This window comes from Sciurus vulgaris (genome assembly GCF_902686455.1).
Source record: "Sciurus vulgaris genome assembly, chromosome: 15".
Taxonomy (NCBI): Eukaryota; Metazoa; Chordata; class Mammalia; order Rodentia; family Sciuridae; genus Sciurus; species Sciurus vulgaris.
Window position 1 is genome coordinate 41,059,000 of NC_136476.1, and position 14,377 is coordinate 41,073,376.

Genomic DNA, 14,377 nt, shown 5'->3' on the forward strand with positions numbered 1-14,377 from the left:
GTGCAGGGTGAGAGATAGGGGTTTAATTTCATTCTGTTGCATATGGATTTCCAGTTTTCCCAGCACCATTTGTTGAAGAAGCTATCTTTTCTCCATTGCATATTTTTGGCCCCTTTGTCTAGTATGAGAAAATTGTATTTATTTGGGTTTGTGTCCATGTCCTCTACTCTGTACCACTGATCTGTCTACTTTAGTACCAATATCATGCCGTTTTTGTTACTATTGCTTTGTAGTATAGTTGAAGGTCTGGTATTGTGATACACTCTGCTTCACTCTTCCTGTGAAGGATTGCTTTAGCTATTCTGGGTTTCTTATTCTTCCAGATGAATTTCATGATTGCTTGCTCTATTTCTGTAAGGTATGTCATTGGGAATTTAATTGGAATTGCATTGAATCTGCAATTTGGTAGTATGGCCATTTTGACAATATTAATTCTGCCTATCCAAGAACATGGCAGATCTTTCCATCTTCTAAGGTTTCCTTTAATTTCCTTCTTTAGTGTTCTGTAGTTCTCATGGTAGAGGTCTTTCACCTCTTTTGTGAGATTGATTCCCAAGTATTTTATTTTTTTGGAAGCTATTGTGAATGGGGTAGTTTTCCTAATTTCTCTTTCTGAAGATTCATCACCTATGTATAAAATGCATTGGATTTATGAGCATTGATCTTGTAACCTGCTACTTTACTGAATTCACTTATGAGTTCTAAAAGTTTTCTGGTGGAATTTTCTGGTTCCTCTAAATATATAATCATATCATTAGCAAATAGGGATAGTTTGAGTTCTTCTTTTCAAATTCGTATCCCTTTAATTTCCTTGTTCTGTCTAATTGCTCTGGCTAGAGTTTTGAGGACAAGGTTGAATAAAAGTGGTAAAAGAGGGCATCCCTGCCTTGTTCCAGTTTTTAGGGGGAATGCTTTCAGTTTTTCACCATTTAGAATGATAATGGCCATGGTCTTAGCATACATGGCCTTTACAATGTTAAGGAATGTTCCCACTATCCCTATTTTTTCCAGTGTTTTGAGCATGAAGGGATGCTGTATTTTATCGAATGCTTTTTCTTCATCTAGGGAAATAATCATGTGATTCTTGACTTTAAGTCTATTAACATGGTGAATTACATTTATTGATTTGAAGATGTTGAACCAGCCTTGTATCTCTGGGATAAAACCCACTTGATCGTGGTGCACTATCATTTTAATATATTTTTGTATGCGATTTGCTAAAATTTTGTTGAGAATTTTTGGGTCAATGTTCATTAAGGATATTGGTCTGAAATTTTCTTGCCTCGATGTATCTCTGTCTGGTTTAGGTATCAGGGTGATATTGGCTTCATAGAATGAGTTTGGGAGGGTTCCCTCCTCTTCTATTTTGTGGAATACTTTGAGGAGTATTGGAATGAGCTCTTCTTTAAAGGTTTTGTAGAACTCGGCTGAGAACCCATCAGGTCCTGGACTTTTCTTTGTTGGTAGGTTTTTGATGACTTCTTCTATTTCACTACTTGAAACTGATCTATTTAAATTGTGTATGTCCTCCTCATTCAGTTTAGGTAATTCATATGTCTCTAGACACCTGCTGATATCTTTGAGATTTTCTATTTTGTGGAGTATAGATTTTCAAAATAGTTTCTCATTATGTTTTGTATTTCACTTGTGTCTGTTGTGATATTTCCTGTTCATTCCGAATTTTAGTAATTTGGGTTTCTCCCTTCTTCTCTTTGTTAGTGTGGCTAACGGTTTATCAATTTTGTTTATTTTTTCAAAGAACCAACTATTTATTTTGTCAATTTTTTCGATTGTTTCTTTTGCTTCAATTTCATTGATTTCAGCTGTGATTTTAACTATTCCTGTCTTCTACTACTTTTGGTTTTGCTCTGTTCTTTTTCTAGGGCTTTGAGCCATAGTGTTAGGTTGTTTATTTGTTGATTTTTTTTCATCTTTTATTGAATGCACTCTATGACATAAATTTTCCTGAAGTACTGCTTTCATAGTTTCTCAGAGATTTTGATATGTTGTGTCTTTGTTCTCATTTACCTCTAAGAATTTTTAATTTCCTTCCTGATATCTTCTGTTATCCATTCATCATACAATAGTGTATTATTTAATCTCCAGGTGTTGGAGTAGTTTCTGTTTTTTACTCTGTCATTTATTTCTAATTTCAATCCATTATGATCTGATAGAATACAAGGTATTATCTCTATCTTCTTGTATTTGCTAACAGTAGCTTTGTGGCATAATATATGGTCAATTTTAGAGAAGGATCCATGTGCTGCTGAGAAGAAAGTGTATTCGTTCTTTGTTGGATGGTATATTCTATATATGTCCTTTAAGTCTAAATTATTGATTGTGTTTTTGAGATCTATGGTTTCTTTGTTCAGTTTTTGTTGGAGGATGTGTGAGTGGTGAGAGAGGTGTGTTAAAATCACCTAGTATTATTGTGTTGTGGTCTATTTGATTTCTGGAATTGACAATGATTTGTTTGACGTACATGGATGAGCCTATGTTCGGGGCATAGATAATTATGATTGTTATGTCTTGCTGATTTATGCTTCTGTTAAGCAGTATGTAATGTCCTTCTTGATCCCTTCTGACTAGTTTTGGCTTGAAGTCCACATTATCTGAAATGAGGATGGATACTCCAGTTTTTTTGCTGTGTCCATGTGCATGGTATGTTTTTCCCCATCCTTTCACCTTTAGTGTGTGCGTATCTCTTTCTATGAGATGAGTCTCTTGCAGGCAGCAAATTGTTGGATCTTTCTTTTTAACCTAATCTACCAGTCTATGCCTTTTGATTGGTGAGTTCAGGCCATTAACATTCAGGGTTATTATTGAGATATGATTTGTATTCCCAGTCATTCGACTCATTTTTTTTTTTTTTTTGACATGATTTGGTTTCTCCTTTACTTGGCTATTCCTTTAGGCTAGTTCTTCCCGTTGCTGATTTACATTGTTGTTTTTCATTTCTTCCTCATGGAATCTTTTGCTGAGAATGTTCTGTAGCGCTGGCTTTCTTTTTGTAAACTCTTTTAGCTTTTGTTTATCATGGAAGGATTTTATTTCATAGTCAAATCTGAAGTTAAGTTTTGCTGGGTATAAGATTCTTGGTTGGCATCCATTTTCTTTCAGGGCTTGAAAAATGTTGTTCCCGGCCCTTCTAGCTTTTAGGGTCTGGATTGAAAAATCTGCTGATATCCGTATTGGGTTCCCCCTGAATGTAATTTGATCTTTTCTCTCACAGCCTTTAAAATTCTGTTTTTATTTTGTATGTTAGGTATTTTCATTATAATGTGCCTTCATGTGGGTCTAATGTAATTTGTGTATTTGGAGTCCTATAAGCCTCTTGTACTTGGTTTTCCATTTCATTCTTCAGATTTGGGAAATTTTCTGATATTATTTCATTGAATAGATTTTTCATTCCTTTGGTTTGTTTCTCTAAGCCTTCCTCAATCCCGATAATTCTTAAATTTGGCGTTTTCGTGATATCCCATAGTTCTTGTAGATCCTGTTCATGATTTCTTACCATTTTCTCTGTTTGGTCAACTTTGTTTTCAAGATTAAATATTTTGTGTTTGATATCTGTGGTTCTGTCTTCCAGGTGTTCTATCCTATTGGTTATGCTTTCTATGGAGTTTTTAATTTGGTTTTTTGTTTCCTTCATTTCAAGGATTTCTGTTTGTTTCTTTTTTCCATGTCTCTAACCTTTTATTGAAATGATCTTTTGCTTCCTGTATTTGCTCTTTTATGTGTTGATTGGTGGGATTATTCAATGCCTGCATTTGTTCTTTCATCTCCTCGTTTGCTTCCCTGATGGTTTTGATTATGTACATTCTGAACTCCCTTTCTGATATTTCTTCTGCCATGCTGTCATTGGATATTATTGCTATACCATGTAGGTTCGTTTGGGATATTTTCTTCCCTTGTTTTCTCATATCGCTTAGGTATCTATCCCTCTAGTAGTGAAACTCTGGGATATTGCAGATTTCCTCTATTGACTAATATTGTCTCTGTAGATTTCCAATAACTCACCTCTTAGCCTTCAGTAGCCTGAAGTCTTGGAGGAACTTGATAATGTGGTGCTCCACTAGGAAGCTGGCCTTCTACGGGTGGTGGCCTTCAGGTGGGGTATATTCCCTGGTGGCTCTGAGTTGGTCCCGAGTCTCTCAATTCCTACTCTTCTTGGCTCCTTGTCTTGTCAAAGGTCCTCTACCTCCTGTAGGTGTCTCAGGAAGGGAGTTGCCCTTCTAATGATGATGGCCACACCCTCAGGAGGAATTCAAAATGCCTACCCCAGCCTATAAAGGAGCCTCTGGCTAACTCCATGATGTTGACAAACCTCGGCGTGGTAGTCGGGTGGGGTTGTTCAGTGATGGCGTCTGTATTTGGCCTGGTGGTTGGGCGGGTTGTCTACCCGCCGCCCAACTCCGCAAGGCAGGCAGGTTGGGTGCCCACCTGCTACCTCCGCGATGCAAGCAGCCAGGCTCACCCCCCAGCTCGCTCTGTGACTGTGACCAACCAGTGATGGCACCAACCTAGGTGCAGGCTTTATTCTACATGTTAAAAATTATTTCAGAGATTTGGCACTAGGATTCACTCTCACTTTCTGTAGTCCCTGGTTGCTCTGCTATGGGGGTGCTGAAGATCCCCAGGGAACAGGCCTGGTTTTTGAGCACCCAGGAAATGATGAAATAACTTGAATGAAAACAAAACAAAACAAAATAAAGATAACAGATATGTAGACCCTTGTGGATGAAATGGAAGAAGACAACATCAATTCTGTAACATCCTTTGTCTTGGACTGGCCCAAAGTGAACTACTTCATTACTTTAAGTTCTCCAGCGCAAAAGGACTAATGGTTCTCTTCCATTCAGAAAAAGAACTCAGATACAGCAAGTGAAGTCATCAACATGTCATTACCAGTGCTAAGGATAAATGACACAAATATCCCTGGGAATAAAAATGTGCTCTCTTCAAGACACTGCACTGTGACACAGAGATCAAAAGTACTGAACCGCCACTTCCAACTTCCTACAGTTCTTCCTCATGGAAGAGCTTTCCCCTAGAATGCAGTGCCAATTCTTCCTAAAACCCAGGCACCTGGCTGTGTCTCAGGATTCAAATGGGCCTGTACTTTAAAAGTGAACTAGAGGTGATCCGAGATGGCGGACTAGAGGGTGACTGCATCTCCATTCACTCCAGAACCCAGGATTCAAGAAGGGGAGGCATTGAGAGACTCGGACTAAAAGAGAGCCACGGGGTGAGTCTCCCCCACCAGGTGAAGCTCGGCCTGGGCGGCAGGCCCAGAATCGGGCAGCTTATTAGAGTAGGGCAGGGCAGCTTGAGTCTTCCCCAGACAGCCCAGGGCACTCCGGCGGTGGGCTCATCCCACATGGCCAGCTTCTCAGAGCAGGCCCCCCAGTGAGAGCCTTTCCACACAGAGCCAGCTCCAAGCCCTGGAACCAAAAGTGGGCTACGGGCAGCTTTCTTTGGAAGCACTGCATTATCAAGTTACTCCAAAACTTCAGGCTACTGAAGGCTGGCAGGTGATACACTGGAAATCTACAGGGACACTATAAGCCAATAGAGGAAATCTGCAATATCACAAGTCCCACTGACATCTGACCAATATGAGAAAACAAGGGAAGAAAATGTCCCAAACAAACCTAGATACTATATCAATAAAACCCAATGACAGCACAGCAGAAGAAATGTCAGAAAGGGAGTTCAGAATGTACATAATTAAAACAATCAGGGAATCAAACAAGGATATGAAAGAGCAAATGCAGGCATTGAAGGAGGAGATGAAAGAGCAAATGCAGGCATTAAATGATCGCACCAATCAACAGTTAAAAGAGCAAATACGGGAAGCAAGAGATCATTTCAATAAAGAGTTAGAGATACAGAAGAAAAAAAACAAACAGAAATCCTTGAAATGAAGGAAACAATAAAGCAAGTTAAAATCTCCATAAAGCATAACCAATAGGATAGAACACCTGGAAGACAGAAACTCAGATATTGAAGAAAAAATAATTAATCTTGAAAACAAAGTTGACCAAACAGAGAAGATGGTAAGAAATCATGAACAGAATCTACAAAAATTATGGGATATCATGAAAAGGCCAAATTTAAGAATTATTGGGATTGAGGAAGGCTTAGAGAAACAAACCAAAGAAATGAAAAATCTATTCAATGAAATAATATCAGAAAATTTCCCAAATCTGAAGAATGAAATGGAAAACCAAGTACAAGAGGCTTAATAGGACTCCAAATATACAAAATTACAACAGACCCACAACAAGGCACATTATTATGAAAATACCTAACATACAAAATAAAGACGGAATTTTAAAGGTTGTGAGAGAAAAGATCAAATTACACTCAGGGGGAAACCAATAAGAATATCAGCAGATTTTTCAATCCAGACCCTAAAAGCTAGAAGGGCCTGGAACAACATTTTTCAAGCCTTGAAAGAATATGGATGCCAACCAAGAATCTTATACCCAGCAAAACTTACTTTCAGATTTGACGATGAAATAAGATCCTTCCATGATAAACAAAAGCTAAAGTAATTTACAAAAAGAAAGCCAGCGCTACAGAACATTCTCAGCAAAATATTCCATGAGGAATAAATAAAAAACAACGATGTAAATCAGCAATGGGAGGAACTAGCCTAAAGGAATAGCCAAGTAAAGGAGAAACCAAATCATGTCAAAAAACAAAAATGAGACAAATGACTGGGAATACAAATCATATCACAATAATAACCCTGAATGTTAATGGCCTGAACATTAATCAAAAGACATAGACTGACTGATTGCATTAAAAAGAAAAATCCAACAATATGCTGCCTGCAAGAGACTCATTTCATAGAAAGAGATACCCACACACTAAAGGTGAAAGGATGGGAAAAAATATACTATGCACAGAGACACAGCAAAAAGGTGGAGTATCCATCCTCATTTCAGATAATGTGGACTTCAAGCCAAAACTAGTCAGAAAGGATCAAGAAGGACATTACATACTGCTTAAGGAAGCATAAATCAGCAAGACATAACAATCATAAATATCTATGCCCCGAACATTGGCTCATCCATGTACGTCAAACAAATCCTTCTCAATGCCAGAAATCAAATAGACCACAACACAATAATACTAGGCAATTTGAACACACCTCTCTCACCGCTGGATAGATTGTCCAAACAAAAATTGAATAAAGAAACCATAGATCTCAATAACACAATCAAAAATTTAGGCTTAACCGACTTATAGAATATACCATCCAACAAAGAACGAATACACTTTCTTCTCAGCAGCACATGGATCCTTCTCTAAAATAGACCATGTTTTATGCCACAAAGCTACTGTTAGCAAATACAAGAAGATAGAGATACTACATGGTACTGTATCAGATCATAAAGGATTGAAATTAGAAATAAATGACAGAATAAAAAACAGAAACTTCTCCAATACTTGGAGATTAAATAATACACTATTGTATGATGAATGGATAACAGAAGACATCAGGAGGGAAATTTAAAAATTCTTAGAAATAAATGAGAACAAAGACACATCATTTCAAAATCTCTGGGACACTATGAAAGCAGTACTTAGAGGAAGATTTATTTCATGGGGCACATTCAACAAAAGAAGTAGAAATCAACAAATAAACAACACTACAGCTCAAAGACCTAGAAAAAGAAGAGCAGACCACCACCAAAAGTAGCAAAAGACAGGAAATAGTTAAAATCAGAGCCAAAATCAACGAAATTGAAACAAAAGAAACAATAAGAAAAATTAACAAAACAAATAGTTAGTTCTTTGAAAAAATAAACAAAATTGATAAACCCTTAGTCACACTAACAAAGAGAAAGAGAGAAAAACCCAAATTACTAAAATTCGGAATGAACAGGAAATATCACAACAGACATAGAGTGAAATACAAAACATAATTAGAAGCTATTTTGAAAATCTATACTCCAACAAAACAGAAAACATCGAAGACATCAACAAGTTTCTAGAGACATATGAATTACCTAAACTCAATGAGGACATACACAACTTAAATAAACCAGTTTCAAGCAATGAAATAGAAGAGGTCATCAAAAGCCTACCAACAAAGAAAAGTCGGGGACCAGATGGGTTCTCAGCCGAGTTCTACAAAACCTTTAAAGAAGAGCTCATTCCAATACTCCTCAAAGTATTTCAAGAAATAGAAGAGGAGGGAACCCTCCCAAACTCATTCTATGAAGCCAATATCACCCTGATACCTAAACCAGACAGAGACACATCGAGGAAAGAAAATTTCAGACCAATATCCTTAATGAACATTGACCCAAAAATTCTCAACAAAATTTTAGCAAATCGCATACAAAAATATATTAAAAAGATAGTGCACCACGATCAAGTGGGTGTTATCCCATAGATGCAAGGTTGGTTCAACATCCGGAAATCAATAAATGTCATTCACCATATCAACAGACTAAAAGTTAAGAATCACATGATTATTTCAATAGATGAAGAAAAAGCATTCGGTAAAATACAGCATCCCTTCATGCTCAAAACACCAGAAAAAATTGGGGTAGTGGGAACATTCCTTAACATTGTAAAGGCCATCTATGCTAAGCCCATGGCCAATATCATTCTAAATGGTGAAAAACTGAAAGCATTCCCCCTAAAAACTGGAACAAAGCAGGGATGCCCTCTTTCACCACTTCTATTCAACATTGTTCTTGAGACTCTAGCCAGAGCACTTAGACAAACCAAAGAAATTAACGGGATAGGAATTGGAAAAGAAGAACTCAAACTATCCCTGTTCGCTGATGACATGATTATATATTTAGAGGAACCTGGAAATTCTACCACAAAACTCTTCGAACACATAAGTGAATTTAGTAAAGTAGCAGGTTACAAGATCAATGCTCATAAATCCAATGTATTTTTATACATAGGTGATGAATCTTCAGAAAGAGAAATTAGGAAAACTACCCCATTCACAATAGCATCAAAAAAAAAATAAAATACTTGGAAATCAATCTCACAAAAGAGGTGAAAGACCTCTACAATGAGAACTACAGAACACTAAAGGAAGAAATTAAAGAAAACCTTAGAAGATGGAAAGATCTTCCATGTTCATGGATAGGCAGAATTAATATTGTCAAAATAGCCATACTACCAAAAGTGCTATACAGATTCAATACAATTCCAATTAAAATCTCAATGATGTACCTTACAGAAATAGAGCAAGCAATTATGAAATTCATCTGGAAGAATAAGAAGCCCAGAATAGCTAAAACAATCCTCAGTAGAAAGAGCGAAGCAGGGGGTAGCGCAATACCAGGTCTTCAACTCTATTACAAAGCAATAGTAACAAAAATGTCATGGTATTGGTACGAGAATAGACAGGTAGATCCATGGTACAGAGTAGAGGACATGGCCACAAATCCAAATAAATACAATTTTCTCATACTAGACAAAGGGGCCAAAAATATGCAATGGAGATAAGATAGCCTCTTCAACAAATGGTGCTGGGAAAACTGGAAATCCATATGCAACAGAATGAAATTAAACCCCTATCTCTCACCCTGCACAAAACTCAACTCAAAATGGATCAAGGATCTCGGAATCAGACCAGAGACCCTGCATCTTATAGAAGAAAAAGTAGGTCCAAACCTTCATCTTGTTGGCTTAGGAGCAGACTTCCTTAACAGGACTCCCATAGCACAAGAAATAAAAGCAAGAATCAACAACTAGGATAGATTCAAACTAAAAAGCTTTCTCTCAGCAAAGGAAACTATCAATAATGTGGAGAGCCTACAGAGTGGGAGAATGTCTTTACCACTCATACTTCAGATAAAGCGCTAATGTCCAGAATCTATAAAGAACTCAAAAAACTCTACACCAAGAATACAAATAATCCAATCAACAAATGGGCTAAGGAAATGAACAGACACTTCACAGAAGAAGATTTACAAGCAATCAACAGATATATGAAAAAATGTTCAACATCTCTAGTAATAAGAGAAATGCAAATCAAAACTACCCTAAGATTCCATCTCACCCCAATTAGAATGGCGATTATCAAGAATACAAGCAACAATAGGTGTTGGCGAGGATGTGGGGAAAAAGGTACACTCATACATTGCTGGTGGGGCTGCAAATTAGTGCAGCCACTCTGGAAAGCAGTATGGAGATTCCTCAGAAAGCTTGGAATGGACCCACCATTTGACCAGCTATCCCACTCCTTGGCCTATACCCAAAGGACTTAAAATCAGCATACTACAGAGATACAGCCACATCAATGTTCATAGCTGCTCAATTCACCATAGACAGATTGTGGAACCAACCTAGATGCCCTTCAGTTGATGAGTGGATAAAGAAACTGTGGCATATATACACAATGGAATATTACTCTGCCATGAAGAATGATAAAATTATGGCATTTGCAGGCAAATGGATGAAATTGGGGAATACCATGCTAAGCGAGATAAGCCAATCTCAAAGAACTAAAGGACGAATGATCTCGCTGATAAGCGAATGAGGACATATAATGGGTGTAGGAGGGGTTAGCGTTTGGGTTAGGGTTAGGTTTAGTGTTAGGGTTAAGGAGGGTGGTAAGAATGGAGGAAGGAAGGACTGTATAGAGGGAAAAGAGGTCTGGGAGTCGTGGGGGGGATGGGAAAACAAAATAACAGAATGAATCAAACAACATTGCCCTATATAAATTTATGATTTTTAATTTAAAAAAAGTGACCTAAATAAAAATTATTTCAGGTAAAATTTAATTAATCCTTATGGGTACTCTTATTATACTCAAGGCAGCTAATGTTTATTGAATATTTACTTTGTCAAGACATTGATAAGTACTCTCTATAACGTACCTGATTATTTATCCCTTGAGTATTAGGAATAGGCCTGAAGATAAGGGGATAAAACTTAAATCAGAATCATTTATGTAATTTAAGTATAATGTTGGAAGATGTTGTAGAGTGTTCTGGCATAAAGTTAGTTGAATATACTCTTATTTAATGTAGTAGGGTTTTATGTCAAAATATAATTATTCATACTGAAGACTTTCCATCTTACCTATTTATGTTTTTAAGTCGAAGATAAAGTCAGTGGTATGGGAAAAGACAGTAAAGAATAAAAGGAGTAATTAAAGAAGAGGATAAAGAGGGAAGAAGAATTTAATACTAAATTTTAACAAAATTTTAGAGTCATGAATGAGCTGGGTCTGTTAGAATATGATAATTTATAGGTAAAGATTAATAGAACAACAAAACAAGGGGTTCTACATGTTTAACATGTAGCATTAAATTAACCTTTGCAAATAATTCTGCATTTTGTACTCTTTGATTATATCATATTGTCTTCAACAATTGTAAAATGTGATGAAACCCTACTTTATTTGCAATGTAAATAAATGACTTCAAGTGTGATTTTATATATCCTTTCCATAATAGTTAATATTTTAAAATGGGTCTAGTCTTATGAATGAAAGTTTAGAGTGATTTCTCCATGCATTTGGACCAGCCATTTAAGTTATTGTGGCTGAATTATTTTATCTATAAAGTGAAGGGTGGGTTAATAATATCTTTCTTAAACTTCTTTAATAGTGACATGGTTAAAATAATAAATAAAACAACAACAACCATAAACTCTCAAATAAGCTACCCCCAAGGCCTATTTCAGGATCCCTTAGGAGATATTTTTAACTCTTTGAGGCTTCAAGAAAATAACATTTGAACATTACAGGAATTCAATAAGTATAGTTTATTTTGTCAATATGGTCTTAACAAAAATTTTAAAGACCGGAAAATTACTTTTGATATAACATTAAACAAATAAAAACTGTATATAACTATAAAAGCCCTATGATTATTACGTGCCACACATTCAGCTGTTCCTCCTTTTCTCACAGCCCTCTCTTTTCTTTGGGATCTTTTAAAGCTTTATGGTGGAGCATACGATTGAGATTAAGCCTATCATGTGTCCCAACTCAGACTTTGCCTGAAAATTTTCTCATACAAATAACCTTTTCCTTCTGGTACAGTAGGCTCCATACATGTAAAGATTAGAAATGCTTCTAACATAAGAGAAGTCATGTTTCTAGGAAAAGTTATTAAACAGGCAATGAAACTGACAGAAGAATGAACTAATCAAATGTGATTTAAGCTTACTCTTCCTCTAGACCTTTAACATTACATGAAATATGCTTGTTTTGAAGTAAGATCTCTCTGTGAGTGAAAAGAGAAGAAAATGCAGCATTTCTAAGAGCAGGCTTTTCCATCTGCTGCCTAAAATCCACACTGACTAAAAGATTGTTAATTTAGAGCGTAGAGACTTGGAAAATCAAAGCTCTCTGCCCCAAGTTAATACTAGTAGTTGCAAAGAGATGGAAGATAAAATAGAATATAAGGTTGGGGCCCTTAGAAATTCTCTTTGAAGTAATGTCTTTTAAATCTTCTTTGGTTGAAAGGGAAAACACTCATTCTCATTGTGAAAATCAAGTCACAGATCAATTTTGGGGTGAGAAGAAAATAAACCATTTACCTTATGACTTAAAATTGGTTCAAGGTGAACTTCTGCTCTGATGGTGCTAGAATAATGGTATTTTTCTAACCCTCCAAATCTAATCAGCTAGACAAAACTGGATAAAATACATGAAGCTAGAGTTTCAGGAATGTTACAATATACAGTGGAGGCATATGATTCCTAAGTAAAGGTGATACTCAAGATTTTCGAAGATTTCACCCTAAAGCATTTTCTGAACTACAGAATGGAGAGGTAGAGCCCAAATATATTAGGGTGATCTATCTGAACTGAGAAGGTAGATTTGGGGCTTCAGGGTCAGCAACAATTGGCACTGAGTCCCAAGATGGTGAATTATACACAGAGAAAAAACTCCAAAAATGGTCACAGCATTAGTATTAATTTTTCTTATGAATCCCAAGATAATATAAACAGATAAAGTTTGTGCAAAGCACAACAAAGAACTTTTGGGGAAATTAGTTGAACAAATATTTCAGAAGTTTTACAGTGCTTGAAAATATAGGAATACTTGAAAATGACCAACAAGCAAGATGAGAAGTTGGTATTCAGTTGAGTCCCCCTTAAAAGCCAGACAATATGAATAGACTACTATATCCCTAGAGTATGGTTTACACTAAAGCTTCATCATCAAAGTTTAAAAAATAAGTTGATATGTTGGTAAATTAGTTACCCTCCAGAAAAAAACTCTAAAGTGTGACCCCCAAAATGTTATCCTAACAAAAAAGAATAAAGAAGACAATATATCAGAAATATTAATGTTAGTGGAAATTTATGTTAAAAGTTTAAAAATATTTTAAGAATTTAAAGGAAAAATATGAACATAATAAGTGAACATATAAGTAATCTCAAAAATTAAAACTGTAAAAAAGAATTAAGTTAGAATTCTTGAATTGAAAAGTAGGAGTTAAAATGCTCAAGGATGAGCTTAATAGCAGTTTGGATATTGTAGATAATAAGATCAATAAGAGGAATAGAAATTGATACACAGACAAAAAAACAACCTGATAAAAATGAATATAGCCTTCAGTGATGTGCAGAGAAGAATAAAAAGATCAAGCAGTCCAACATACATGCAATTGAAATCCAAATATACATCTATAGGTGACACAGATGAGATTGGGGCAAGTTCTGGAAGTTTTCCAAATTTAATGTTATCCATTAAGCTGAGCCAAGAAGCCCAAGGAATATCAAGGAGAATAAAGATAAAGAAACCCACACCTTCACACATCATAGACAAACTGCTGAAAACAAAAGCAAAATAAAACAAGAAAAGAGAAAAAATCTTAAGAATAACCAGAGAAAAATGGACACATTGCATGCTGGGGAACACTGATAAATAATTATGTGGGCTTTTCATAAAATCAATGCAAGGTTCAAGACAATGGGAAGGCCATATTTTAGATGCTGAAATAGCATCAGATTTGGTAAATTCATTAAAATTGGTGAACTGTATGCTAATTATACTTCAATACTACAAATTTTAAAAAAATGAATATTAGCTTACCTGTTTTCTACTTGATGGCTGCTTGCCATCTAACAGTGAAGTATCCTCCAAGGGCTCTGTCTTCTAGTTCTGAGATATTCTGTAGTAGAAATCTAATTCATGGAGAGAGTAAGTATTCTTTAGAATACCTGGTTTAATCATGACCAAGAATTTGTTTTTTCTGTGTCTTGTCACATTGTTCATCTTGTACCATTTGTCATCTTAATAACTTAAAGAATCAGATTTTTTTCTTATTATTTGTTTTTATCCTTGTAAGTTATCTTTAATATGTTGGTCTCTCTCATCATTTGCCTGCTTCCATTTCTGGTATATTTCTTTGTCTCCACATATGTA